Genomic DNA, 27,000 nt, shown 5'->3' on the forward strand with positions numbered 1-27,000 from the left:
TTTAAGTCTTTACCACCCTCAGCAAACATACTTAAGCGTGGAATTTCACATTTTAGAGATTAACAGCAAAGTTTTCTAGTCAAGACACTTGGCCAAACAGATGGCTTTGTTTGCAACAAAAAGTATTATTTGCCTTGTGAACATGGAACCAACAGAAAGTATTAAAAGTTATAGATTGTCACAGTTGATTTTTAATATTTTGGGTTTAACATGAACCCTAAAATCATAATTGAAAAAATAAGATTTTTTAAAAAACTTTTATATATAACAGTATATATACATATATACTTTTTGACAGATATCTCATATATACAAAGTGAGCTTTGGTAAAGATACATAATTTAGGGCCACAGCAGAAGAGCAGCTGAGAGGCGGCAAGGGATTAAAAAAAAAAAGAAATATAACTTAAATTCTCAAAAAGAGATGATTTTCCCCTAACCATCCTATAGAAAGTAAATGATTTTTCAAAAATCTATTCATGTTTTTAAAATATAAAATCCTAATAGTCATGCCGCAAAATTATCTAAAAAAGATACTTTCTGCTTCTTTAGATGAATATAATCTTCAGTTAAAGAAAACAAAAAACTCTTCCTTTAGATCTTATGCACTATTAAATTTTTCCATTAATATTTCATTATACCCCTTTCTACATGTTCTAATTTCAAGTTGAAGGTTGAGGCAGAAGGCATAGAGTAGAAGGTTCACAAAATGTTGCCAACCTAGTCTCCTTTTTAAAATGATTTCAACAGTATATCCTTATTCCCAACCATCTAACCTCTAAACTATTTCTCAGGGTCCTAGAGTTTCCATGATCTGTACCTAACTTTCCTACTTTATTCCCAATAACTTTGAGTATTCGTCTTCTTTTCTGGTTGGGCCTATTAAACTAATTCATTCGATAAGTATTTATTTAGTGTTTACCATGTGGCAGGGGCTTCCCCCTAGTGGCTCTGCAGTATCTGTCTGTAATGTAGGAGCTGCAGGAAATGCGGGTTTAATCCTTGGGTTGGGAAGATTGCCTGGAGGAGGACAAGGTAACTCTTGCCTGGAGAATCTCATGGACAGAGAAGCCTGGCAGGCTACAGTCCATAGGGTGGTAAAGAGTCAGACACCACTGAAGCTACTCAGCACACACGCGTGCACCATGTAGCAGATACCAAACCACAATGTAGTGGTGGCACAGGTTCCAGAACTAGACAGACCAAGTTAAAATACAGGTTAAAATACCATTTACTGTGAGGTTCCTTAGGGTGTGAGTTTCCTTAACCTCCATTTGCCTGTTTCCTTATCTTTCAAAAAAGGGTAATATAGTATCATAATTTTATTGTAAAGACTAAAGGAAATAATACATATCAAGTACACAGAACAGTTCCTGACACATAGAAAGCGCTCAGCAAACATTATGGTAGTGTATACTGTATAAGAAAATTAAAAAACTGAAACAAAATTCGGTAAATGCTAATCCAGGGGAACTACAGGGTGTTTTGGCAGGCTCAAAAAGGCAAGTACATTGAAAGAAAAGGTTTCCCAGGGAAGTGACATTGAAGCTGAGTCCTGACAAATTGGAGTCAACTTGGTAATAGAAAAAAGGAGTAGTCCAAGCAAGAAGAACTATATGTGAAAATGCATTAACATGGTACTTTGGTGAAACTAAATGAAATTCAGTAGAGCTGAGGAGTGAGAGATGAGTCTAGAGAAGTGAGGCAGGACCCAGGTCACAGATTCTTTGAGTTTCAACTCCATACCAAGAGTAATAAGAAGGAATTTTCGGATTTTAGGAAGAAAGGCAACCTGATTCTATTTCAGGTTGAAAATAGGTAGCTGCAGAGTGGAGAATAAACTGGAGAGAAAAAAAAGAACAGGGTTATCTCTTGGGTCTTACAGTTATAACAGGTTCCACTATCTTTCATAGATCATATAAACACCATAGTCTTTAGAAAGCCTTTCTTCACTTCTTGAACTCTCATTGATCACTTTCTTCCTTCTAAACTTCCTTCCTCCACATTTGTTTACTCTGACAATGTACCTTTAATTCATAATCTCACTAGAAGACTATTATCTGAGAGGAGGAAGGCAGAGGAGAGAATTAGTCATCTGTCTTTTCAAGCATGGCTCCAAGAAAGACTCACAAGCTATTCACGTCTTGCAGGTTGGATTTCTAGAAAGCAGATTCTGAGACTGAGTTTAGTGTTCAGGGAGAACTTGTGGGACTAAGGTGTACCCGTGGGATTGACACCGGTGGAAGGGAAAAAAGAAAGCAGGAGTGGGAAGAGAGAGAAGTGGGTAAAGCTCCAACCAACCCTTTTGAAAGCTTTGGAGTTAGAATGGCCTTTAGATGGCAAGGCCTTTATACTCAGTCCACTATTGGATATAGGACCCTCCACATGGTTCTCTGGAACTGAGGCAATCTTCGAAGGCATTGAAAGCTCATGGCTATGTATGGATAGCCCCTTCAGTAGCTGAGGCATCAGGCCTTCACTGAAGGGATCCAGGTGGTGTATCATAGTGCCACCACACTAGGTTAAGATAGCTGAGACTGCTTATCCAAGAAACTTGGCCAAAAATCTTCATCTGATTTCCATATATTCCATATACCTCCTGGTAGCTATGACTTCCTTCCCAGAAGAAGGATGAGGTTTCAGTATAGACAAGTGGAGAGGAGGACTGTGGAAGAAAAGAAAAAGACAAGGAAGAAGCTGAGCTCCAAACTGAGCAAGAATGTTAGGGGGAACATGTCCAGGCATATATGTTAGCTAGGTATCTGCTGATACAAGGTTATTGTCATCAACTAGCCAGAGACACACAATGCTGTGGACTCCTCGAGCACTTAGACACTGAACTTCACTTGAGTATAGTATTCCCACAAGCCACTGAAAAAGTTTACTGCTGCTCTCATTATTGAATATATATATATATCCAAGAATGCATATATATATGTAAAATATTTGGCCTATTAAATGGTGTTCTTGAAACAGGGAGCAGATAATAACTGTGAATTTATAGTTGATGGCATGATCTATTTTGCACCTGTGGCTCAAATTCAAAAGAGAAAAGGGAACATATTTCACTCTTAGAAAATTTCTGTCCTTTAGAATTCGATAAATGAAATATCTATGGCAATCTCTCAACCCTCTTTACTCCTTTATTGGGGCCCTGGTACTCTTTAAGAGAAGAATGAGAAACCCAAATTCTGCCAGGATTTATTTGCAACCTCAAAGCTGTGCTGGTATGAGATTGTTCACCTCCAAGGCTTTAGATCAACTCAGAGGGAGCATGTAATCTTATTCCACATTCAAGGAAGCATTGTTAGGGAATGGTCTTCTGTACACACTTGGAGAAATTTAAGTATCTGGTGATACTCTTGAGCAATTAGAACACTCAGCTGTTTTATTTTGATTCTCCATGATCTAGATGTGTCAAAAAATATGGCCTTATATGATTGCCTGGGTTTCACAGCCCTGGGGCCACTGTACCATCTTCACCTCTGAAAAAATTCCAGCAAATGTATCTCTGAGACCTCTGAGTCTGAATGTCTAGGCTGGATTGTGTGAATTTAGCTAATACTGAAAACCACATTTCTCAAAATTATTTTCCCTCTGTGTTACTAGGTTAGAGTTGACCAAAATTGCTGCATGAGGTTTAAAAAGGAAAAGTGAAGCAGAGACCATCACTCTTAGAAAGTCATCGTGGTCAGACACAGTGACAGACTGACACAGAGTATTAGCAAGTCCCATCCTATCCTCCCCCACATTTGGCTTATCCTCAGCTGCTGGCCCTGCTGGCCAACAGTGACCCCAGGCTCTCCACCAGGTACTAGACTGCTTATATCAGGTATATATAAAGCAAAAGAAATCTATGAGTTTATTGATGGACAAGGTTAATCATGTTTGGAGAGTCTTTTCTTGAAGGCTGCCATGGGCGGCCTACAACCACAGTCAAAGAAGAAAGACTTTATCAGAGGGTATTAAGTGGCAAACATTTAGGCCAAGCAGAATCCAAGGAATCTCCAGAATTACTGGAAGCAGCCCTGAAGAATCAAGAAGTCGTTTTCACCAAAGTGAATTAAAGACAAATGTTGACCTGACTGGATGCTGGGAGCCATTCAAGACCCCAAACGTGAAACACGATACACAAGGATATATGCCTGCATGCTAAGTAGCTTCAGTCATGTTCGACTCTGAGACCCTAAGGACTGTAGCCTGCCAGGCTCCTCTGTCCATGGGATTCTCCAGGCAAGAATACTGGAGTGGCCTTCTCCAATAATAAAACTTTTTTAATACATACCATTGTTTATACGACTTGCATCAAAGCAAGCTCAAGATACCCTAAGAAAAATTATACCATGATCCTCAGAGCTCATTAAAAACCTGTTACGATGGTTTGTCATAACCCTTCACGTCCATATAGATTTTGTATAATTCTTAGTACTCCCACCAAGATGGGGCACAAAGTATCCTTTCCACTAGATCATATTCTGCTTCAGAGCTTTCTCCCACTTAGTTGGTAAGCTTAATAACAATAGGGGCCATGTCTGTTTTTATTCACTATTGTATCTTTATTCTACCCCAATGCCTAACACATATATGGTAGGTGCTCAGTGAGTATCTGTTAAATAAATGAAAGCTTAAGTTGACAGTCTCAAACACTAAGTGAGGTAATACAGAGAGAAGACTTTGTGGCTAGTCTTAAAACAGATGCGCACCACCTATTATTCCTATTACTACTTTCTAACCTACACAAGAACATGGCTCCTGACCCATAAAGTGGGGGACCTTTCACTTCCAGGTTTTCCATCCCTGTATCCCAAGTTCATTTTCAGTAATCCTTGTGCACATGTCCCTACAACTTCACTCTAGTGAACTCAAATCCTTTGCAATTTACCCAGCTGCCAGAGACAAGGAGCCAAAATACACAGTAGAGAACGATCTGGACTTTGCCATTATTATAGCTAATTCTGGTACTTCATCTGGTACATAGTAAAGGAAAACACCTATAAACAACTAGTATTGTGAATTCCTCATGTAGGTTCCAGTGGTTTGGATTGAGGGATACTCCATGATCAGAAATGTGGGTTATGGTCCCTACAGAAGTAGGGATTGAGTCCTTACAGAATAATGAAAATGAAGCAGTTTGAAGTGGGAGTGATTATTAGAACACTCTTTTGAGAACAGGCCAAGAATAAAAAAGAAGAAACCAAACAACAAAGTCTAGTTCAAAGGACAGGAGGAGAACTATAAATTGGGAATGGAGCCACAGTCAAAGGCCAGATGAACTATGGAATGAATGAGTGCAGATCAGAAATCTGGGAGATGTCTACACAATAATTACAGTGAACAGATCAGAGCAGGCAAATGCCTGGGGCCATAAGGTACAAAGGTAGACTAAACCTCCTACTAAAGAAAACTGATTCCTTCAAAGGCAATCCCTGGGAAAGTCTTCCCTTCCTTGAAAGGGCAAGCCAGGGTGTTTGTACAGTAGTCAGAAGGAAAATGAACCCATAATTAATTTCCTTTCATTCAGGCCCCCCCACATATTCAGTACATGACCCACATCCAATAACAATCAAGCTTGAGTAATAGGCAAGCTTCTCTGGTAATTAATAGGGAGCTTCAAGTAATCCAGCCCATTTCACAATGAGTGCTAAATCCGTTAGCTTCATTGCCATCTTACTCCTTTCTCCTACTGTTTTCTTGTGTCATGACAAAGCATGACCTCTGATTTGTCTTCCAGTATTTAGCCAGTCATTCCTTGCATCTGACAACAGATTCAGTTTCACTGACTTATTCTACAGGTTTTTGACTTCAGTTCAGTTCAGTCACACAGTCGTGTCCAACTCTTTGCGATCCCATGAACCGCAGCACGCCACGCCTCCCTGTCCATCACCAACTCCCGGAGTTTACCCAAACTCATGTCCATTAAGTCGGTGATGCCATCCAACTATCTCATCCTCTGTCGTCCCCTTCTCCTCCTGCCCTCAATCTTTCCCAGCATCAGGGTCTTTTCAAATGAGTCAGCTCTTCACATGAGGTGGCCAAAGTATTGGAGTTTCAGCTTCAACATCAGTCCTTCCAGTGAACATCCAGGACTGATCTCCCTTAGGATGGACTGGTTGGATCTCCTTGCAGTCCAAGGGACTCTCAAGAGTCTTCTCCAGGCGGTGCCACCTTCCCCTCCCCCCGGCGCGGCCCCGCGCGCAGCACTGCTCCCCAGCCCCCCCCCCCCCCGGATGTGACTGGAGCTTGAGGCGCGCAGGGCCAGAGACGCCGCAGACCCAGGACCCGGAGCAGCTCAGAGGCGGTGAATAATAGCTCTTCAAGTCTGCAATAAAAAATGGCCTCCAATAAAACTACATTGCAAAAAATGGGAAAGAAAAAAAATGGAAAGAGTAAAAAAGTTGAAGAGGCAGAACCTGAAGAATTTGTAGTAGAAAAAGTACTGGACCGCCGTGTAGTGAACGGGAAGGTGGAGTATTTCCTGAAGTGGAAGGGATTTACAGATGCAGACAATACTTGGGAACCTGAAGAAAATTTAGATTGTCCAGAGTTGATTGAAGCATTTCTTAACTCTCAAAAAGCTGGTAAAGAAAAGATGGAACAAAATGAAAATCTTTGTCTGACAGTGAATCTGATGATAGCAAATCAAAGAAGAAAAGAGATGCTGCTGATAAACCAAGAGGTTTTGCCAGAGGTCTTGATCCAGAACGAATAATTGGTGCCACAGACAGCAGTGGAGAATTAATGTTCCTCATGAAATGGAAAGATTCCGATGAGGCGGACTTGGTGCTGGCAAAAGAGGCAAATATGAAATGTCCTCAAATTGTAATTGCTTTTTATGAAGAGAGACTAACTTGGCATTCTTGTCCAGAAGATGAGGCTCAATAATTGTTTGCATTGCCTTTTATATATATTTATATATATATATAAAATGTGGGTCTTGGTTTTTTGATTTCTTAGTGTGAAGAAATAACTACATTCTAATGAAAATCAGGTTTGATATGTTTGTTTTGAAGTAGTATTGGGGAAGTTACATTGGGTTTTTTGGTTTTTTTTTTTCCATCTGTAGCACTGGTTACTTTGAACAGATAAATGCTTTCTGTAGTTGCTTCCTTCAGCAGGAAAGAATTTGATACCATGCTATATTATTTCCTCAGCATTAGAGAACAGTTTTTCTAAATGTTGGAGGAAATCTCCATAGTCATTACTCAATCAGAATTTAGAATTTGCGTTTAACTCATATATGCCTGAGGACCATTCTAAGTTTTTTGTATGTGTATACATAAAAGACATATGTAAATGATTTGGGAGTTAATTTTTTGTTGTGGTATTTGTTTTGGTAAATATATTTAAACAACAGCCTTTCATAACCATGGATAAGCCCATGTTCTGGAATTTCATCATTTTGAGCAATATAAGAAATAACTTCAACTTAGATTGAAAATTTAAGTCTTAACCTTCAAATTAAATAATTTTGTAATTAGACAAATTAAACAGTTTAAATTGGGTAATTTTTTTAAGCAACCCTATCAGAATCTGCATCCATATCTGCATATAAATGCAGTTTTACATGCAGAAACCCTGGAAGGACAATTTTTATCACTATCAACAACCTTCCCAACCAAATGAAAAAAGTAGAAAAATTCTGGTATGTTTTAATATAGCAAAGCAAAACTTAGTTAAATGGACAGTTGATGGTTCCTTTTGATGAACCATTGTTTTACAAGAAATTGAAGTCTCTGTGCTATATTTAGGAAAGGTTGTGATACATGGGATGTCTCAGATTTGTTCATGGATACCTAATCAGATAGTTTTAAAATATTGGCAATTTACGATCTACAGGAATAAAGAAGTGAACAAACTTTTCTAATCTACGCTTGACCTGCATGTTGTTTCAGACTTGATTCCAATCCATTCCTTACATGAAGGCTCAATTTTCTCAGTGTTTTGGGTTACTAGTTCAGCAGAAGCCAAGAAAAACAATAACTTTGTAGTAATCAGAATGTTAATCAACTGTATATTGTTTACTTTATTGTAAATACTGGTGAACAGTGGTCAATAAATAGTTTTATATTCCTTAAAAAAAAAAAAAAGTCTTCTCCAACACCACAGTTCAAAACATCAATTCTTCAGTGCTCAGCTTTCTTTATAGTCCAACTCTCACATCCATACATGACTACTGGAAAATCCATATCCTTGACTAGATGGACCTTTGTTGACAAAGTAATGTCTCTACTATTTAATATGCTGTCTAGGTTGGTCATAACTTTCCTTCCAAAGAGTAAGCATCTTTTAATTTCATGGCTGCAATCACCATCTGTAGTGATTTTGGAGCCCCCCAAAAATAAAGTCAGCCACTGTTTCCACTGTTTCCCCATCTATTCGCCATGAAGTGATGAGACTGGATGCCATGATCTTAGTTTTCTGAATGTTGGACAATGCTTTATATTTATTATTTTAATCTCCTATTTCTTCTAGCTACTCCAGATAATTAACTAATCTACTTGATATTGTCTCTACAGTCCTTCATTTAGTTTAAAATTTAATGGCTGATGTCTCTACCTAACAGAAAGAGTAAGGAGATGGCACAGGATGAGCTAGAAGCAGCTAGATTTTGAAGACCTTGCTAAGGATTATGGACTTTATCCTATGAACATTGAGAAGTTATTGACAGATTTTGCAAGGAGCCTAATATGAAAGCTTTGTCTGGTTTTTTTTTTTTTTAAAAGTCACTTTGGAATGTTTCTTCTTGTCAAGACAAGTGACCAGGATTAGATTTATTCTTCTACCTGAAGTAAGTATAGAAAAAGATAAAATTTATATATAGCTTTTGTAATTATATCAGGCAATAAAGGACATTTGTTCTCTGTCAAATGGGAACAAATGAAATAGTCTATATCATAGCCCCAGCTTACTACATGGAAGAAGTTTCCCAGCTGCAATGTAGAGAGAAATAATTTTGAGTTGGGAAGGAGCCGAGAGTCTAGCTAGGGAAGTCAAGGAAGCTAGAGGTGGCAACACTGAACTGCTGCTGCTGCTGCTAAGTCGCTTCAGTCGTGTCCGACTCTGTGCGACCCCACAGACGGCAGCCCACAAGGCTCCTCCATCCCTGGGATTCTCCAGGCAAGAATACTGGAGTGGGTTGCCATTTCCTTCTCCAGTGCATGAAAGGGAAAAGTGAAAGTGAAGTCGCTCAGTCGTATCCGACTCCTAGCGACCCCATGGGCTGCAGCCTACCAGGCTCCTCCGTCCATGGGATTTTCCAGGCAAGGGTATTGGAGTGGGATGCCATTGCCCTCTCCGAACACTGAACTAGAGAGGAGAAAACTACACAGAGATAGAATTCCGGAGATTTTTCAGAGAGTGCTCTTTTGTAGTAGGCTTGTACTGGTCAGAGCTCACATGTGAGGAAACTATTTGAAGCAAGGAAAAGAACCACCCAAAAGGATTAGAGGAAAAAGTATTAATAGCTCATACATGGACTAAGGTAGTGCCTGTTCCCAATAGCAACAGTGGAAAACTTCATATTTTAGAAGAGATCAGATAAGATACTAAGAAGGGTCTTGCCTCAGTGGTGGATAAAATTTAATGCTAGACTAAATGTTGTTCTGGTGTTGTCTAACACAGCTTAATAGTAAAACTTCTTAGATCCAGTTACAATGAGTGAATCTTAAAAGCAGAGAGAGGAAAAAAAAGATACATGATGTAAAGGGAATTAAATATAAAGATGAGAGTAAATTTCTCACCAGAAGCAATGCAAGCTGGAATATAGTGAAGCAACATCCTAAAGGTACTAAAAGAAAAAACCTCATCAATCTACAATTCTTTTTCCTGTGAAAATATCCTTGAAAGAAAAAGATGAGGTAAGGACTTCTTCAAACATAAAAGAAGGCTGAAAAATTAATTATCAGCAGACCTGCACTATAAGGAATAGTATAGAAAACCCTTCAAGCAAAAGGAAAATAATGTCAAACAGAAACCTAAATCTACATAAAGGAATGAAAAGCCCCAGAAATTGTAACTACCTGGGTAAATAGACTTTTTCTTGGAGAGTGATGTTAGCAGATGGTGGAGTAGGAGAAATCAGCCTTCATTCCTCTACATAAAACAATTAGCTGTCTGAGAATTAAAAGATCCTTGGGAAAGCTCAAATTAAGAAACTGTAGCTACATTATGGAGCAAAAAAAAAAAAAAGTAGAATAATTGCATGTAAAGGATTGCTCTGGAAATTGGCATAGCTGAGACACCTAGAGACAGCTAGATGTCCCTGATGAATATGGATACAAAAATTCTCAACAAAATGCTAGAAAATGAAGTCAGCAAAATATTAAAAGCATAATACACCATGATCAACTGGGATTTATCCCTGGAATGAAAAGAAAACTCAATGTCCACAAATCAATAAATGTGATATTACATGAACAAAATAAAGGATAAAAATCATGATTATTTCAATCAAATTTTTTTAGTTCAGTCGCTCAGTAATGTCCAACTCTTTGCAACCCCATTGACTGCAGCATGCCAGGCTCCCCTGTCCATCACCAACTCCGGAGCTTGCTCAAACTCATGTCCATCAAGTCAGTGATACCATCCTACTATCTCTTCTGTCATCCCCTTCTCTTGTCTTCAATCTTTCTCAGCATCAGGGTCTTTTCCAAGGAGTCAGTTCTTTGCATCAGGTGGCCAAAGTATTGGAGTTTCAGCTTCAGCATCAGTCCTTCCAATGAATATTCGGACTGATTTCCTTTAGGATTGAATGGTTGGATCTCCTTGCAGTCAAAGGGACTCTCAAGAGTCTTGTCTTCTCCAATACCACAATTCAAAAGCATCAGTTCTTCAGGGCTCAACTTTCTTTATAGTACAACTCTCACATTCATACATGACTACTGGAAAAACCATAGCCTTGACCAGACAGACCTTTGTCAGCAAAGTAATGTCTCTGCTTTTCAATATGCTGTCTAGGTTGGTCATAGCTTTACTTCCAAGGAGCAAGCGTCTTTTAATTTCATGGCTGCAGTCACCATCTGCAGTGATTTTGGGGCCCCCCAAAATAAAATCTGTCACTGTTTCCATTGTTTCCCCATCAATTTGCCATGAAGTGATGGGACTGGATGCCATAATCTTAGTTTCTAAATACAGGGAAAGCATTTGACACAATTGAACATCCTTTCATGATTAAAAAAAAAAAAACCTCTCACAAATTAGCTATAGAAGGAATGTTCCTCAACAATAATAAATGTCATATATGTCAAGCCCACATCATATTCAAAGGTAAAAAACTGAAATCCTTTCCTATAAGATCAAGAACTCTAAAATTAAAAAAAAAATTCATAGTCAGCTAATCTTCTACAAAGGCACCAAGAAAACAAGGAAAGAATAGATTCTTCAAGTAATAGTGTTAGGAAAACTGGATATACACATGCTAAGAATGAAACTGGACCCTTATATTATACCATACAAAAAAAAACCCCTCAAAATGGATTAAAGATTTTCATGTAAGATCTGAAACTGTAAAACTTACAGAAGAAAAGAAGGGAAAATCTCCTTGACATGTGTGTTAGCTATGACTTTTTGGATTTGACACTAAAAGTCAGAGCAGCAAAAGCAAAACTAACACTATATCAAAGTAAAGAGTTTCTGCATAGTAAAGGAAACAATCAACAAAATTAAAAGGCAACCCATGGATTGGGAGAAAATATTTGTAAACCATATATCCAATAAGGGCTTAATATCAAAAATACATATGGAACTCATACAGTTCAATAGCAAAATCAAACAACCCAATTAAAAAATGGGCAAAGGATTTGAATAAACTATTTTCTGAAGAAAACATACAAATGGTAAACAAATGTATAAAAAGATACTCATATTACTCATTATCAGTGAAATGCAAATCAAAACCACAATGACATATCACCTCACACCTATTAGGACAGCTAATATCAAAAGATATCTAAAGTTGAGAGGATATGGAAAAAAGGATCCTTTGTGCACTATTGGTTGAAATGTAAATTGTTATGATCATTATTAAAAACAGTATGGAGGTTCCTCAAGAAATTAAAAATAGAACTACCATATGATTCAGCACCCCCACTTCTGGATATATATTAAAAAACAAATGAAATCTATCTTGGAGAGATATTTACACTTCCATATTTATTGAAGGATTATTCATTGTAGCCAAGATATGGATCACATTAATTGTAAATGGTCTAAATAGTCTCATTTTAAAACTGGAGACTGTAAGATTGGGTAAAAAGCAAGATCCAACTATATTAACATATAGGTCTATAAAAAAAAATCATGAAAAAAACCACTCCATGTTAAGATTAACCAATAGAAACCTGGGATGATTATATAAATGTCAAACAAAATAGATTTCAGAGCAAATAGTATTACCTGAGTTGAAGAGTAGGTAGATGCTTTATGGTCTGAGCCACCAGGGAAGTCCATAAAATGGATAGATTGCTTGAAATACACAAACTACCAAAGCTCACTGAAGAAGAAACAGATAATCTAAATAACTTTATAGCTATTAAATAAACTGAATTTTTAGTTAAAAATCTTCCTATGAGAAAATTCTAGGCTCATATAGCTTCACTGGCAAATTCTACCAGATATTTAAACAAGGAATAATACCAATTCTATGCAAACTCTTTCAGAAAATTGATAAGGAGGGGATACTTCCCAAATCATTCTGTGAGGATCACATTACTCAATACCAAAATCATAAAATTACATTTTAAGAAAACTACAGACCAATGTATCTCATGCTTATACATGTAAGGAGAAGGAAGTGGCAACTCACTCCAGTATTCTTGCCTAGAGAATCTGGTGGACAGAGGAGCCTGGTGGGCTACTGTCCATAGGGTCACACAGAGTCAGACACAACTGAAGCGACTTAGCATGCATGCATGCACACATGTAAAGCTTAACAAAATGCTATCAAATAATATACCATAATATACAAAGAGGATAATACATCACTAGTGGGGTTTATCTGAGTAATATAAAATTATTTTAATATTCAAAAACCAATCAATGCTAATTCATTGTAGTAACAGACTAAGAAAGAAAAATTACATGATAATCTCAATAAATACAGAAAAAAACATTTGAGAACACATGCCTAGTAAAAACTCTCATAAAACCAGAAACAGAAAGGAATTTCCTTATTCTGATAGATAATACATGTGAGAAACTGATAGTTAACACAGTGAAAGACCAAACACTTTCTTTCTAAAATCAGGAATAGGGAAAGGATATTTATCTTACCAGTTTTAATCAACACTGTACTTTTGGTTTTAGTAGTGAAATTAGGAAAGAAAAAGAATTAAAAAACATATAGACTGGAAAAGAACAAGTATAACTCTATTCACAGACAACATGAATTCCGTGAAGTAAATCCTATGATGTGTACAAATAAGTTACTAGCACTAATAAGGAAGTTTAGCAAGGTTGCAGGATATAATTCATACACAAAAATAAATTAGATTTCTATATAGAGCAGAGCATCACTTCATGCACTTATTTGCCACCCATGTATACTTAATGAATTAATTGTCTATTCAATTATTTCATCCATTATTAGAAGGTAAACATATATTAATATCTGCAATGTGACCCAGACATTCCTGGGTCATATAAAAAAAATCCCTGGTCATGCCCTAATCTCAGGAAATTGTACACAGCAATATGTAACCTTAAATGGCAAAGGGGACTTGACAGGTACGATTAAGTTAAGGCTCTTGTGATGTAAAGACTATCCTGTATTATCCAGGTGAGCCCAATGTAATCTAAGAGTTCTGAAAAGATGAAAGAGAAAGAGAGTTAGAGAAGATGTGATGATGGAAACAGAGTGGGAGGAATGTGCTTTAAGATGGAAGAAGAGGTCACACACCAAGGAATGCAAGCAACTCTAGAAGCTAGACAACTCAAACAGAATTTCCCCTAGAGCATGCAAAAAGAATGCAATCCTAACAACACTTTCCCAGTTTAGCCCAGAGAAATCTATTTCAGACTTCTGATCCCCCAAATTGTAAGATGATAAATTTGTACAACAGCAATAGGAAACAAATGCCCTTGACTTATGAGAAGATTATTTTGTAAAGCTTCTATTTTTGCTTGAATAAACTTATATTCTGTACAAGAATAGAATGAATCGAGAATTAACCTATTACTGTGCAACATTGGAGAAGGAAGTGGCAACCCACTCCAGTATTCTTGCCTGGAGAATCCCAGGGATGGTGGAGCCTGGTGGGCTGCCGTCTATGGGGTCGCACAGAGTCGGACACGACTGAAGTGACTTAGCAGTAGCAGTGCAACATCTAAATTTAGTATAACATTCAAAGAATCACAAATAAAGATCATTTATTTGATGAGATTTGTCTTAAAAAGATACAATGACTGGAAGCAGGAAAGACAGTAACTGACATTTGGGCTGAAATATTCACTTATTTAATAAAACAAAATCCAACCTGAGAAGATACTCCATTTGGCATAATTTGCTCTGAGTTTATCAGATACTTATATTAACTGATATAAAGAGCATGTTTCCAATTAAAAATACTGAGGTCAAGAGAAAAGTCAACTGAGGGCATCAACAATTTAAAATTTAGTAAGCGTAAAATTGCCGAGAGAAATATCAATAACCTCAGATATGCAGATGACACCATCCTTATGGCAGAAGGTGAAGAACTAAAGAGCCTCTTGATGAAAGTGAAAGAGGAGAGTGAAAAAGTTGGCTTAAAGCTCAACATTCAAAAAACTGAGATCATGGCATCTGGTCCCATCACTTCATGGTAAATAGATGGGGAAACAGTGACTGACTTTATTTTGGGGGGCTCCAAAATCACTGCAGATGGTGACTGCAGCCATGAAATTAAAAGATGCTTACTCCTTGGAAGGAAAGTTATGACCAACCTAGACGGTATATTAAAAAGAAGAGACATTACTTTACCAACAAAGGTCTGTCTCATCAAGGCTACAGTTTTCCCAGTAGTCATGTATGGATGTGAGAGTTGGACTATAAAGAAAGCTGAGTGTCGAAGAATTGATGCTTTTGAACTGTGGTGTTGGAGAAGACTCTTGAGAGTCCCTTGGACTGCAAGGAGATCTAACCAGTCCATCCTAAAGGAAATCAGTTCTGAATATTCACTGGAAAGACTGATGCTGAAGCTGAAACTCCAATACTTTGGCCACCTGATGCGAAGAGCTGACTCACTGGAAAAGACCCTGATGCTGGGAAGGACTGGGGGCAGGAGGAGAAGAGGACAACAGAGGATGAGATGGTTGGATGGCATCACCGACTCGATGGACACGGGTTTGGGTAAACTCTGGGAGTTGGTGATGGACAGGGAGGCCTGGCGTGCTGTGATTCATGGGGTCGCAAAGAGTCGGACACGACTGAGCAACTGAACTGGACTGAACTGAGATGTCAATTATATCTCAATGGATCTGGAAAAAAAATGCATTTTTCAGAAGTGAAAATATACATGAGACAAATATATTTGTGAAACTGATTAAAATACATAAATATGTATAGAATAATTATTGGCTGTTATTTTGAATGCACTAATAATCAGTATTAAGCAGTTTTAATATTTTCTATTGTATCCAGACTTCTTTTTGAAAGTTTTCAAACAGACCATTTTATAGGGACACCAATATAATAAAACCAATTTGCTGGCTAATACGTAGTTTAAAAATTATGTAAGTTTAATTGTTTACTGCTCCATTTTAATTCTTAAAAGTGTCTCAGACTGGACAACATAATTTGTTGTCATTAGGTCTTAATAGTGACTTGTGCCATTCCACAGCCACCACTGTGTTCTCAGACCAATGTGCTCTGTTATTAGAGTAAGTATCTGATTTATTTAAGACAGTACTCCCAACTTGCTTCTTAGATCACAAGTGAGTTCTTCAATAGACCATCCCACCACTGTATAATGTCACTGCTTTATAGTTCAGTAATCACATGGATTTATAAACTATTTAAAACCAGCGATCACATGGTTGTTATTCTTTTACTTTAGTTCATCTACATTGAAATTAGTTCTTTGGAAAGATGCAATGTTGTAGGAGATTCTCTTATGCTGAATAAGCCATTCCATTATTTTATAAATAGCATTGCTACAGGAAGTAAGGCAGGCAAGAGAAATAAAGATAGCTGCACAATAACGATCTAGTCTATGTAGACAAATTGATGCAACCTATAATTCCTGGGTCGGGAAGATCTGCTGCAGAAGGGATAGGCTACCCACTCCAGTATTCTTGGGCTTTCCTTGTGGCTCAGCTGGTAAAGAATCTGCCTCCAATGCGGGAGACCTGGGTTCGATCCCTGGGTTGGGAAGATCCCCTAGAGAAGGGAAAGGCTACCCATTCCAGTATTCTGGCCTGGAGAATTCCATGGACTGTATAGTCCACGGGGTCTCAAAGAGTCACAACTGAGCAACTTTCACTCACTCACTTGTATAAAGGTGAAGTCAATAGACTCAACCTGTCACCATGTGGCTGACTAGTACCCCTGGTGTATGATGTATCAGGTGATCAGCATTAGCTTTCTATTGCTGGAAGATTGGGACTCTCAACTATAGCAGTAGACAGATCAGCCCTGAGGAAGAGAACTCCATGTTTTTCTGAGATCATAAATAACTTCCATCTCTGTCTTCATAATTTGGTCAGGGAACCATTGACCAAGCACTGGCTAGCTGGAGAAAGAGGCTAACTAGTAGCCACTGCTGCTGCTACTGCTGCTGCTAAGTCGCTTCAGTCGTGTCCGACTCTGTGCAACCCCATAGACGGCAGCCCACCAGGCTCCACCATCCCTGGGATTCTCCAGGCAAGAATACTGGAGTGGGTTGCCATTTCCTTCTCCAGTGCATGAAAGGGAAAAGTGAAAGTGAAGTCGTTCAGTCGTGTCTGACTCTTAGCGACCCCATGGACTGTAGCCTACCAGGCTCCTCCATCCATGGGATTTTCCAGGCAAGAGTACTGGAGTGGGGTGCCATTGCCTTCTCCGACTAGTAGCCACAGAAGAGGTCATATCAGCTACCTGATCAATGATAAGCCTCCCCTGCAGAGGTGATCTCTTTTGTCTGCTGCTATTGCTGTTGTCGTTGGCATATTCATGAGATACAAATATGTTCACATTCTTTTAACATTACAAGAGGTCCCAAATGTACTTATCCCTCAGTCCTTGCCTCTTATTTTGTCCATGTCCCTGTATGCCCAGCCAGACCACTAACCACTACCCATAAATAGGAAAAGGACATTACTTTTCCAAATTGAAAATGAGGTACACTGACTAAAGCTCTTCCCCTTGGAGTTAACACTGAATAAGAGTGTAATGCTACAGCAATCTGCTTCTGGCAGGAGCCAGCTCATTTTCCAGAACCATCTGTAAGCCCGGATTGAATTTTTTCTTCCTGAGTCAACTGGTCATAGAGAATTCCCTGTGGGGTTGGTCACCACAGGGATGTTTGGATTGACAGAATGGTGGCATTATATACAGAGTAGGTGGTAATGTGAGCCACCTACATGGTCATATCATTTACTAGTGGCTTCAGTGACTCCAATCTTCTATACATCACTTTGAGTTGATGTTGGAGTGGTTCTGGTTATATACAGCTTTACGGCTTGTTAGGTTAGATAAAACCCAGTTTGTGATGATCATCCAAGACGTCAAGGTCTTAAATTCTCATAGTAAAATGTTCAGTCTCTACTAAGGCTCACAACACAAGCCCAGGAATTTTCTAAAAGGAGAACAGTTGATAATACAGCACTGATTCAAAGTCCTAGGAGGCTACACCATTATTCTTCTGGCTCCAAACAGCATCTTGATCTGTTATAGACTCTTAATCTGTTGTTGCTGTTGTTCAGTCACTAAGCTGTGCCCGACTCTTTGTGACCCCATGGACTGAAGCATGCCAGGCTTTCCTGTCCCTCACCATCTCCTGGAGTTCACCCGAGTTCATGTCCATTGAATCGGTGATGCCATCCAACCATCTCATCCTCTGCCACCCTCTTCTCCTTTTGCCTTCAATCTATCCCAGCATCAGGGTCTTTTCCAATGAGTCAGTTGCTCGCATTAGGTGGTAAAGTATTGAAGCTTCGGCTTCAGTATCAGTTCTTCCAATGAGTATTCAGGGTTGATTTCCCTTAGGATTGACTGGTTTGATCACCTTGCTGTCCAAGGGACTCTGAAGAGTCTTCTCTAGCAACACAACTCAAAAGCATCAATTCTTTGGTTTTCAGCCTTCTTTATAGTTCACCTCTCACATATGTAGATGACTACCGGAAAAATCATACCCTTGACTATATGCACCTCTGTTGGAAAAATGACATGTTTGCTTTTTAATACGCCATCTAGGTTTGTCAAAGCCTTCTTTCCAAGAAGCAAGTGTCTTCTAATTTCATGGTTTCTGTCACCATCCACAGTGGTTTGGGAGCCCAAAAAGAGAAAATCTGTCATTGCTTCCATTTTTCCCCCTTCTATTTGCCATGAAGTGATGGGCCCAGATGCCATGATCTTAGTTTTTTGAATGTTGAGTTTTAAGCCAGCTTTCTCAATCTACTTCACCCTCATCAAGAGGCTCTGTAGTTCTTTAGAGTGGTGTCATCTGCATATTTGAAGTTATTGATATTTCTCCAGGCAATCTTGATTCCAGCTTGTAACTCATTTAGCCCAGCATTTTGCATAATGTACTCTGTATATAAGTTAAATAAACAGGGTGACAATATACAACCTTGTCATATTCCTTTCCCAATTTTGAACCAGTCAGTTGTTCCATGTAAGGTTCTAACTGCTGCTTCTTGATACTCATACAGGTTTCTCAGGAGACAGGTAACAGGGTTTGGTATTCCCATCTCTTTAAGAATTTTCCACAGTTTCTTGTGATCCACACAGTCAAAGGCTTTCACGTACATAGTCAAAGAAATAGATGCTTTTTCTGGAATTCCCTTGCTTTCTCTATAATCCAATGAATGATGGCAATTTGATCTCTGGTTACCCTGCCTTATCTAAAACCAGCTTGTACATTTGAAAGTTCCCGATTTAAATACTGCTGAAGCCCAGCTTGAAGGATTTTGAGCATAACCTTACTAGCATGGGAAGTGAACGCAACTGTCCAGTGATCTGAACATTCTTTAGCACTGCCCTTCTTTGGAATTAGGATGAAATAAATCTGTTATAGAACCTTAATCTACAGCCTAGACCAGCTAAAAAGTTCTCTTGCCTTGAGAACATTTCAAAGTTGGTAACATTAAATAGATTGGAGTAGTGTATCCAAATGTAGTGAGTATGTGCTAGGTCGCCTCAGTTGTGTCTGACTCTTTTGTGACCCCAAGGACTGTAGTCCGCCAGACTCTTCTGTCTATGGGATTCTCCAGGCAAGAATACTGGAGTGAGTAGCCATATCCCTTCTCCAGGGGATCTTCCTGACCCAGAGATCGAACCTGGGTTTCATACATTGCAAGCAGTTTCTTTACCATCTGAGACACCAGGGAAGTTCGAAATGGTAGTATATGTTAATTTAAAAATTAGGAAGAGGCTCATCAAGTGCTTTCTTAGTGATATGGGGGAAAGGTGCACCACTTTTCCTATTGTGTTGGCAGGAATACCTTGAGATGCCGAGACCACCTGATCCTTAGAAATTTCACTCAGGTCACAGTTACCTGGATTTTCATTGGAGTTTATCTCCTGGTCCCTGAAATCCAGTTACCTATTACTATATCATTAAACTAGTTTGCCAGTGTAATGTTATGTAGAATTATAAGATGGTGAGATGTTAAAGTCTCTGCAGGCTAGATTGTAACTGAGAGCTAAAGAATTGACACAGATCAGTGAAAGTGTATTTGTTTCTTCAACATAAAAACAAACACTTTTTTGGAGTCCTATTCTTACTGAGATGGGGCTTCCCTTGTGGTTCAGATGGTAAGGAATCTGCCTGCAATGCAGGAGACCCAGCTTCGATCCCTGAGTCAGGAAGATCCCCTGGAGAAGGGAATGGAAATCCACTCTAATACTCTTGCCTAGAGAATCCTATGGGCAGAAGAGTCTAGCAGGCTACAGTCCATGGGGTCGAAAAGAGTCAGACCCAACTGAGTGACTACACTTGCACTTTTACCTTCTTACCAAGATACAGTGAAAAAAACAATTGCCAGATTAATAGCCATATTCTAACTGCTAGAGGCTATGTTGATTTACTTTATTAAAGACAGCATGTCTGGAACAGCAGCTGTAACTAGAGTCACCACCTGATTATATTTACAGTAGTTCACAGCTATTCTCCAACACTCCAAGACTGTTCTACTTAGGCAAAAGAGGATAGATAAACATGAATAGAAAAGAATCATTGCCACTACATCTTTCAAGTCTTTTTATGGTAGCACTAATCATGCAGTTTTTCCAGGAATGCAGCTTTACCTTACTTAAAAATTACACAAACGACAATTCTATTTGGTGGATCACAGTGGCACGCCAAGGCTTGAGGATTCAATTTTGCTGAGTCAGCATCTAGTAATTCCAGGGTATTCCCTTTTCCCAATTGATCAGCTATTGCTATGTAGCAAACTTTCCCCAAATTCAGTGGTTTACACAATTATTTATTCTTGTTCACATCTATGGGTCAGCTTCCCTCGATTGCATTAGAAAGGTTTAAGAAGCATACACAAATGCCATGCATGCATGTGTGCCAAGTTGCTTTAGTCGTGTCTGACTCTTTGCAACCCTACGGACTGTAGCCCGCCAGGCTCCCCTGTCCATGGGATTCTCCAGGCAAGAATACTGGAGTGGGTTGCCATTTCCTCCTCCAGGGGATCTTTCCAACCCAAAGATTGAACTTGCATCTCCTCTGTCTCCTACATTGGCAGGCACGTTCTGTACCACTAGTGCCACCGGGTATGCCCACACAAATGCCATATATTATCTCAAAAAACCCAAAGAAGCTCACTGGCTGTGTCTTTTTTTTTTTTATTGGTAGTTCTGCTGATCTCAGCTGGGCTTTGACACATATCTTTAGTTGAACTGAGGTACAAGTTTGCTAGTGTGGATCTGTTTCACTCTTTTTCCTTGAATATGTGAAATATTAGCTAGGATGTCTTCTCATGACAGTGATAGAGAGGCAAGAAGTCAAACAGACATGTTCAAATACCTGCCACAGCTCAGAAATGGCACATTGTTACTTCCATTTACATGATCCGGCCAAAACAAATTATAATGCTGGGCCCAAAGTAAGGAAGCAGGAAAATACTCTGTGGCTATGGTAAGGAAATAGCAAGGATGTGGCTAGAGATAGGGGTAAGGAAATGGGGCCAAGCATTAGTAAATATCCATGGGCCCCTTATAGAAAGTAAGGAGAAAGGGACTTGTCTATTGGTCCAGTGACTAAAACTCCACATTTCCAACGCAGGGGGCCCAGGTTCAATTCCTGGTCAGGGAACTATATCCCACATGCCACAACTAAAGATCCCACATACTGCAATGGAGATCAAAGATCCTGTGTGCCAAACTAAGATTTGACACAGCCAAATAAATAAAAATTCAAAAAAATGTAAGGAGAAAGATTTACAGCATGTATCTGTGATACATGTATCTTCCTCATGTGACCACTTCTTGGAGTTCTTAGGGACTATAAAGTGACTCAGGTTTAGAGACTAGGTAAGAAACTGTGATTTTCAGTATGTTTTAAGTTATATCCAGGTCACCATTTTGCACAATTCAGTCAGTCAGGTCAGTTGCTCAGTCGTGTCCAGTCAGACTCTTTGTGACCCCATGGACTGCAGCACAACAGGCCTCCCTGTCCATCACCAACTTCTGGAGCTTCCTCAAACTCATGTCTATTGAGTCAGTGATGCCATCCAACCACCTCATCCTCCGTTGTCCCCTTCTCCTCCTGTCTTCAATCTTTCCCAGCATCAGGGTCTTTTCAAATGAGTCAGTTCTTCGCATCAGGTGGCCAAAATATTGGAGTTTCAGCTTCAGCATCAGTCCTTCCAATGAATATTCAGGACTGATTTCCTTTAGGATGGACTGGTTGGATCTCCTTGCTGTTGGAGGGACGCTCAAGAGTCTTCTCCAACACCACAGTTCAAAAGCATCAATTCTTCAGTGCTTAGCTTTCTTTATAGTGCAACTCTCACATCCATACATGACTACTGGAAAAACCATAGCTTTGACTAGACAGACCTTTGTTGGCAAAGTAATGTCTCTGCTTTTTAATATACTATCTAGGTTGGTCATAGCTTTTCTTCCAAGGAGCAAGTGTCTTTTAATTTCATGGCTGCAGTCACCATCTGCAGTGAATTTGGAGCTCCCAAAAATAAAGTCTGTCACTGTTTCCATTGTTTCCCCATTTATTTGCCGTGAAGTGATAGGACCGGATGCCATGATCTTAGTTTTCTGAATGTTGAGCTTTAAGCCAACTTTTTCACTCTCCTCTTTCACTTTCATCAAGAGCCTCTTTAGTTCTTCTTCACTTTCTGCCATAAGAGTGGTGTCATCGCAGTGGGTAGCGTGGCCGAGCGGTCTAAGGCGCTGGATTAAGAGTGGTGTCATCTGCATATCTGAGGTTATTGATATTTCTCCTGGCAATCTTAATTCCAGCTTGTGCTGTATCCAGCCCAGCGTTTCTCATGATGTACTCTGCATATAAGTTAAATAAGCACGGTGACAATATACAGCCTTGACGTACTCCTTTTCTATTTGAAACCAGTCTGTTGTTCCATGTTCAGTTCTAACTGTTGCTTCCTGACCTACATACAGATTTTTCAGGAGGCAGGTCGGGTGGTCTGGTATTCCCATCTCTTTAAGAATTTTTCACAGTTTGTTGTGATCCACACAGTCAAAGGCTTTGGCATAGTCAATAAAGCAGAAATAGATGTTTTTCTGGATTTCTCTTGCTTTTTTGATGATCCAGCGGATGTTAGCAATTTGATCTCTGGTTCCTCTGCCTTTTCTAAAACCAGCTTGAACATCTGCAAGTTCATGGTTCATGTACTGTTGAAACCTGGCTTGGAGAATTTTGAGCATTACTTTGCTAGTGTGTGAGATGAGTGCAGTCATGGGGGTAGTTTGAGCATCTTTGGCATTGCCTTTCTTAGGGATTGGAATGAAAACTGACCTTTTCCAGTCCTGTGGCCACTGCTGAGTTTTCCAAATTTGTGGGCATATTGAGTGCAGCACTTTCACAGCATCATCCTTTAGGATCTGAAATAGCTCAACTGGAATTCCATCATCTCCACTAGCTTTGTTCGCAGCAATGCTTCCTAAGGCCCACTTGACTTCGTATTCCACAATGTCTGGCTCTAGGTGAGTGACCACACTATCATGATTATCTGGGTCATGAACATCTTTTTTGTATAGTTCAAGGGTGCACAATTCTCACTTGTAGTAGGTCTTGTGCTCCAAGAGATACCATCTATACAGACTACAAAGTAAATGTTGCTTAGAGTTATGTGTAATGTGGCAACCCTGACTATTCTTGTAAGCTGCCTATCTATTTAGTCCTAAGAAGCTTCATGATCATTTTGCCATTACCAAAGATCTTTCATTCTGAATTCCACTGTAGTCTTACAGTTATAGCAATCATATCTACAGTGTTTCTGTTACTTAAATGCAATAAATTGGCCTGTAGATTATCCTATTTCTATTAAAATAAGAGGGCCTCTTCCAATAGTACTTCCCCCCCCCCCACCTTATCTCCAGGCTTTTGATGATGGAAACAAGAGTGTTGAGCTTTTCAAGACTGCTGACACTTCTGTCACTACTTTGTCAACATCTCAATGAGGAGAGTTTGGGCTCTTCTGGGAGACAATGGAAAGTAGGAGAAAGAGTGAACATGATAAATCACTCAAGTTTTTCTTTTTTCCTTAAATCTATTTGTTCCTCTACATTTTGTTAAGGAACTTCTGATATCTCAAATCCACTTAATTTTGTCCACCAGCAAAAATACATTTCAGTTTCTCAAGCCAACAAATGATTATAACTATTCCAAAATGATTACATCTAAACTAATTATTAATATAACTACATGGATGAGACTCCTATATCAATACGTTTGACTCTAAATTTGTATTCCTTTCTTTTTTTCATCTTCATACATATTTCCAGTTTTCTGAAGCTTATCAAAATCTTGCCACTCTTATTCATAGACTCTTAACAGATTATGACTCTAGTTACAGATCTGGACTGGATACAAGAATGGGAGAGATATGACATGTGATAGCTCCCTCAAGTGGGTTGCTACAAGGATTTCAGGGAGGGAAAGGAAAGTCTTAACAAGAAGAAGGCCTGCTAGCAAGGAAGACACAGTGAAGTTTGATGTTTTGTGAACTTCAGAGTTACCTGAATTCACCCAAATGTTCTCAGGGTCCTATTATGTCCCAGATAGTCCCTGATTTTTACATATAAGCCATGGAAATCCTGTGAATTCTCAGCCTTCTTTCTAACCCTGCAATTTGGAAGATCAGATTCTATGTCTTATTTTCAGGTATGATTTCTCTGGACCTAACTATGCAAGTTTTGCTTAGGGCAATTATAGAAGCTCCCAAAAACGCTAATCATGCCTAGAGCCTGGAATTTAAAATCTTGGTTTTGTCATGGTCTTTATCTAAGCTTTTTGTTTGGTATAATTAAAAGCAGACAACCCACGCCACAAACCTGTATTCCTCATTCACATTATATTCATATGGCTTGCCAAAGTTTTGACATCAGTAAACACTTCATTCCAGGAAATCACCAGTGATTATTTAAGCTACAGATTTCCTGGGTCCCACTCACTGATGCTAAAAGGACTCTTGCCTGTTTAAAACCTACTCAGGTCAGATAATCATTCACAAGTTCACATTTTCTTGAGAAAGTCACTGCTGGTACTTTCTGTTGGTCAGAGTTAAATTGAAAGCGGTAAAATATACTGTGGTTAAGCAGAAAGCAATATATTATAGGACACTGAATGGCTTATAGAATTTTTTGATGGATGAAAGAAATGGATTTTAGGTGAACGTCCAGAAGTAAGACCTAAAGCCACACCTCAAAATAAGGGCAATAAAGGAGCTATTTGGAAGGGAAAATAGTAACCCAATCCAGTGAAGATAATTTTATAGGGTACAGAATTCTACACTGGGGTGTTTGCCTCTCAATGATTTAAATATTTCACTTCACTCTCTTTGATTGCATGGTTTCTGAAGAGAGTGTTAGTCGCTCAGTTGTATCTGACTCTTTATAACACCATGGATGTAGAGCTCCTCTGTCCATGGAATTCTCCAGGCAAGAACACTGGAGTGGGTAGCCATTCCCTTCTCCAGGTGATCTTTCCAACCCAGAGTTCGAACCCAGGTCTCCTGTACTGCAGGCACATTCTTTACCGTTTGAGTCACCAGGGAGCCCACAAAACATGTCCACACATTTTTGACATTCCCTTGCTTCAATTGTGTTAGTCGCTGAGGTGTAGCTGACTCTTTGTGACCCCATGAACTGTAGCCTGCCAGCTCCTCTGTCCATGGAATTCTCCAGGTAAGAATACTGGAGTGGGTAGTCATTCCTTTCTCCAGGGGATCTTCTTGACCCAGGGATGGAACCAGGGTCTTCTGCATTGCAGGCAGATTCTTTACTGCCTGAGCCATCAGGGGAGAGTCGGACATGACTTATCAACTGAACAACAACAACCAAGAAGTTAAATGCTAATTCTTATCTTTGCTCCTCTACGGGTAAGGTATTTTTTGCTTCTGGCTTCTTTCAAGATTTTTTCTTTATTTTTGATTTTCTTAAGTTTTAATATATGTCTTGTTGTTGCTCAGTTTCTAAGTCATGTCCGACTCTTTGCACCCCATGGACTGCAGCACACCAGGCTTCCCTGCAATGCCTGCCTTAAATAAATTGATATATCCATTATATATTCAATACAAATGACATCTAATGCCATGAGAATATGCTCACATATATTAAGTAAAACAAAAAAGCATGCTAAAAAAGCAGAAGCAACATTCTCATTTAAAAATACACTTCAGTTCGGTCGCTCAGCTGTGTCTGACTCTGCGACCCAGGGACTGCAGCACCCCAGGCCTCCCTGTCCATCACCAACTCCCAAAGTTTGCTCAAATTCATGTCCCTTGAGTCAGTGATGCCATCCAACCATCTCATCTCTTCCTGTCATCCCCTTCTGCCTTCGGTCTTTCCCAGCATGAGGGGCTTTTCCAATGTGTCAGTACTTCGCATCAGGTGGCCAAACTACTGGAGCTTCAGCTTCAGCATTAGTCCTTCAAATGAATATTCAGGACTGATTTCCTTTAGGATTTACTTAAGAGACTAAAACATCATCAGTGGCTATCTCTAGCTGATGGAACGATATGTTCCTGTGTGTGCTTTTCTATTTTGTTAATGTTCTACAATCAATATGTATTGTTTTCTTTACATCCAGACGTCAATTATTTTCACAATTGACTTTTCACAAAGTAGAGAATTAACTCAGGTGGCAATGTCAAGCATAAAATGGAGTAGGATAGGATCAGAGACAGAGAGATTCATAGACTATTGCAATAGAATGGGTGAAAGATGGTAGAAGCCAAATTAAGGCAGTGGCTGTGAGGACAAAGAAAGTAGATAATGAGAACATAGACTGAATAAATAGGATTTGATAATCTTGGATCCATTTAGCTTGCAGATGAAGGCTAAGGAAATACTAAACACTGTAATTCCACTGGTAGCCCTGGACCTATATGGGTTGGGGTGGAGATAAGGGTTATGAATTCATTAGTCTTAACTATAGCAAATAAAATTGTGAACTTATATGCAATTACTTAGGAACAGTCAAAATAGAAGTAGGGCAATGGCCTGAATCATGGGAAACTCAATATTTAAGAGCCAGATAGAGGAAGAAAGGCCTATAAAGAATAAGTAGGATTGATTAAAAAGGTAAAGCAAATAGGTTTTCATGGAAGCTAAAGGAAGGAAGTTTCAAGCAGGAATTGGTCAATGGTATTAGTAATGAATGCATCCTACTTCTAACATTTA

The 27,000-nt window shown here is 39.1% G+C and overlaps 1 protein-coding gene and 1 pseudogene across 11 annotated transcripts in view; one reads left to right on the forward strand and one right to left on the reverse strand.

Moving 5' to 3' along the window:
- Window positions 1–27,000, reverse strand: part of ALB (albumin) — a 141,967-nt gene that overhangs the window by 104,292 nt on the left and 10,675 nt on the right. For 4 of the 10 annotated variants that reach the window (XM_081586898.1, XM_081586859.1, XM_081586890.1 and 1 more), the window contains exon 3: window positions 12,393–12,489. The exons of the other annotated variants lie outside the window; for them this stretch is intronic. The gene's annotated coding sequence lies outside the window, so the exon portion shown is untranslated. The remainder of the gene's footprint in view (window positions 1–12,392; window positions 12,490–27,000) is intronic. 10 annotated transcript variants of the gene reach the window in all.
- LOC145544299 (chromobox protein homolog 3 pseudogene) lies at window positions 6,237–8,086 on the forward strand (annotated as a pseudogene). The gene has a single exon (XR_014081326.1). The product of XR_014081326.1 is annotated as a chromobox protein homolog 3 pseudogene (transcript).

This window comes from Giraffa tippelskirchi, chromosome 1 (assembly GCF_054371585.1).
Source record: "Giraffa tippelskirchi isolate mGirTip1 chromosome 1, T2T-mGirTip1v1.2.pri, whole genome shotgun sequence".
Lineage (NCBI taxonomy): Eukaryota > Metazoa > Chordata > Mammalia > Artiodactyla > Giraffidae > Giraffa > Giraffa tippelskirchi.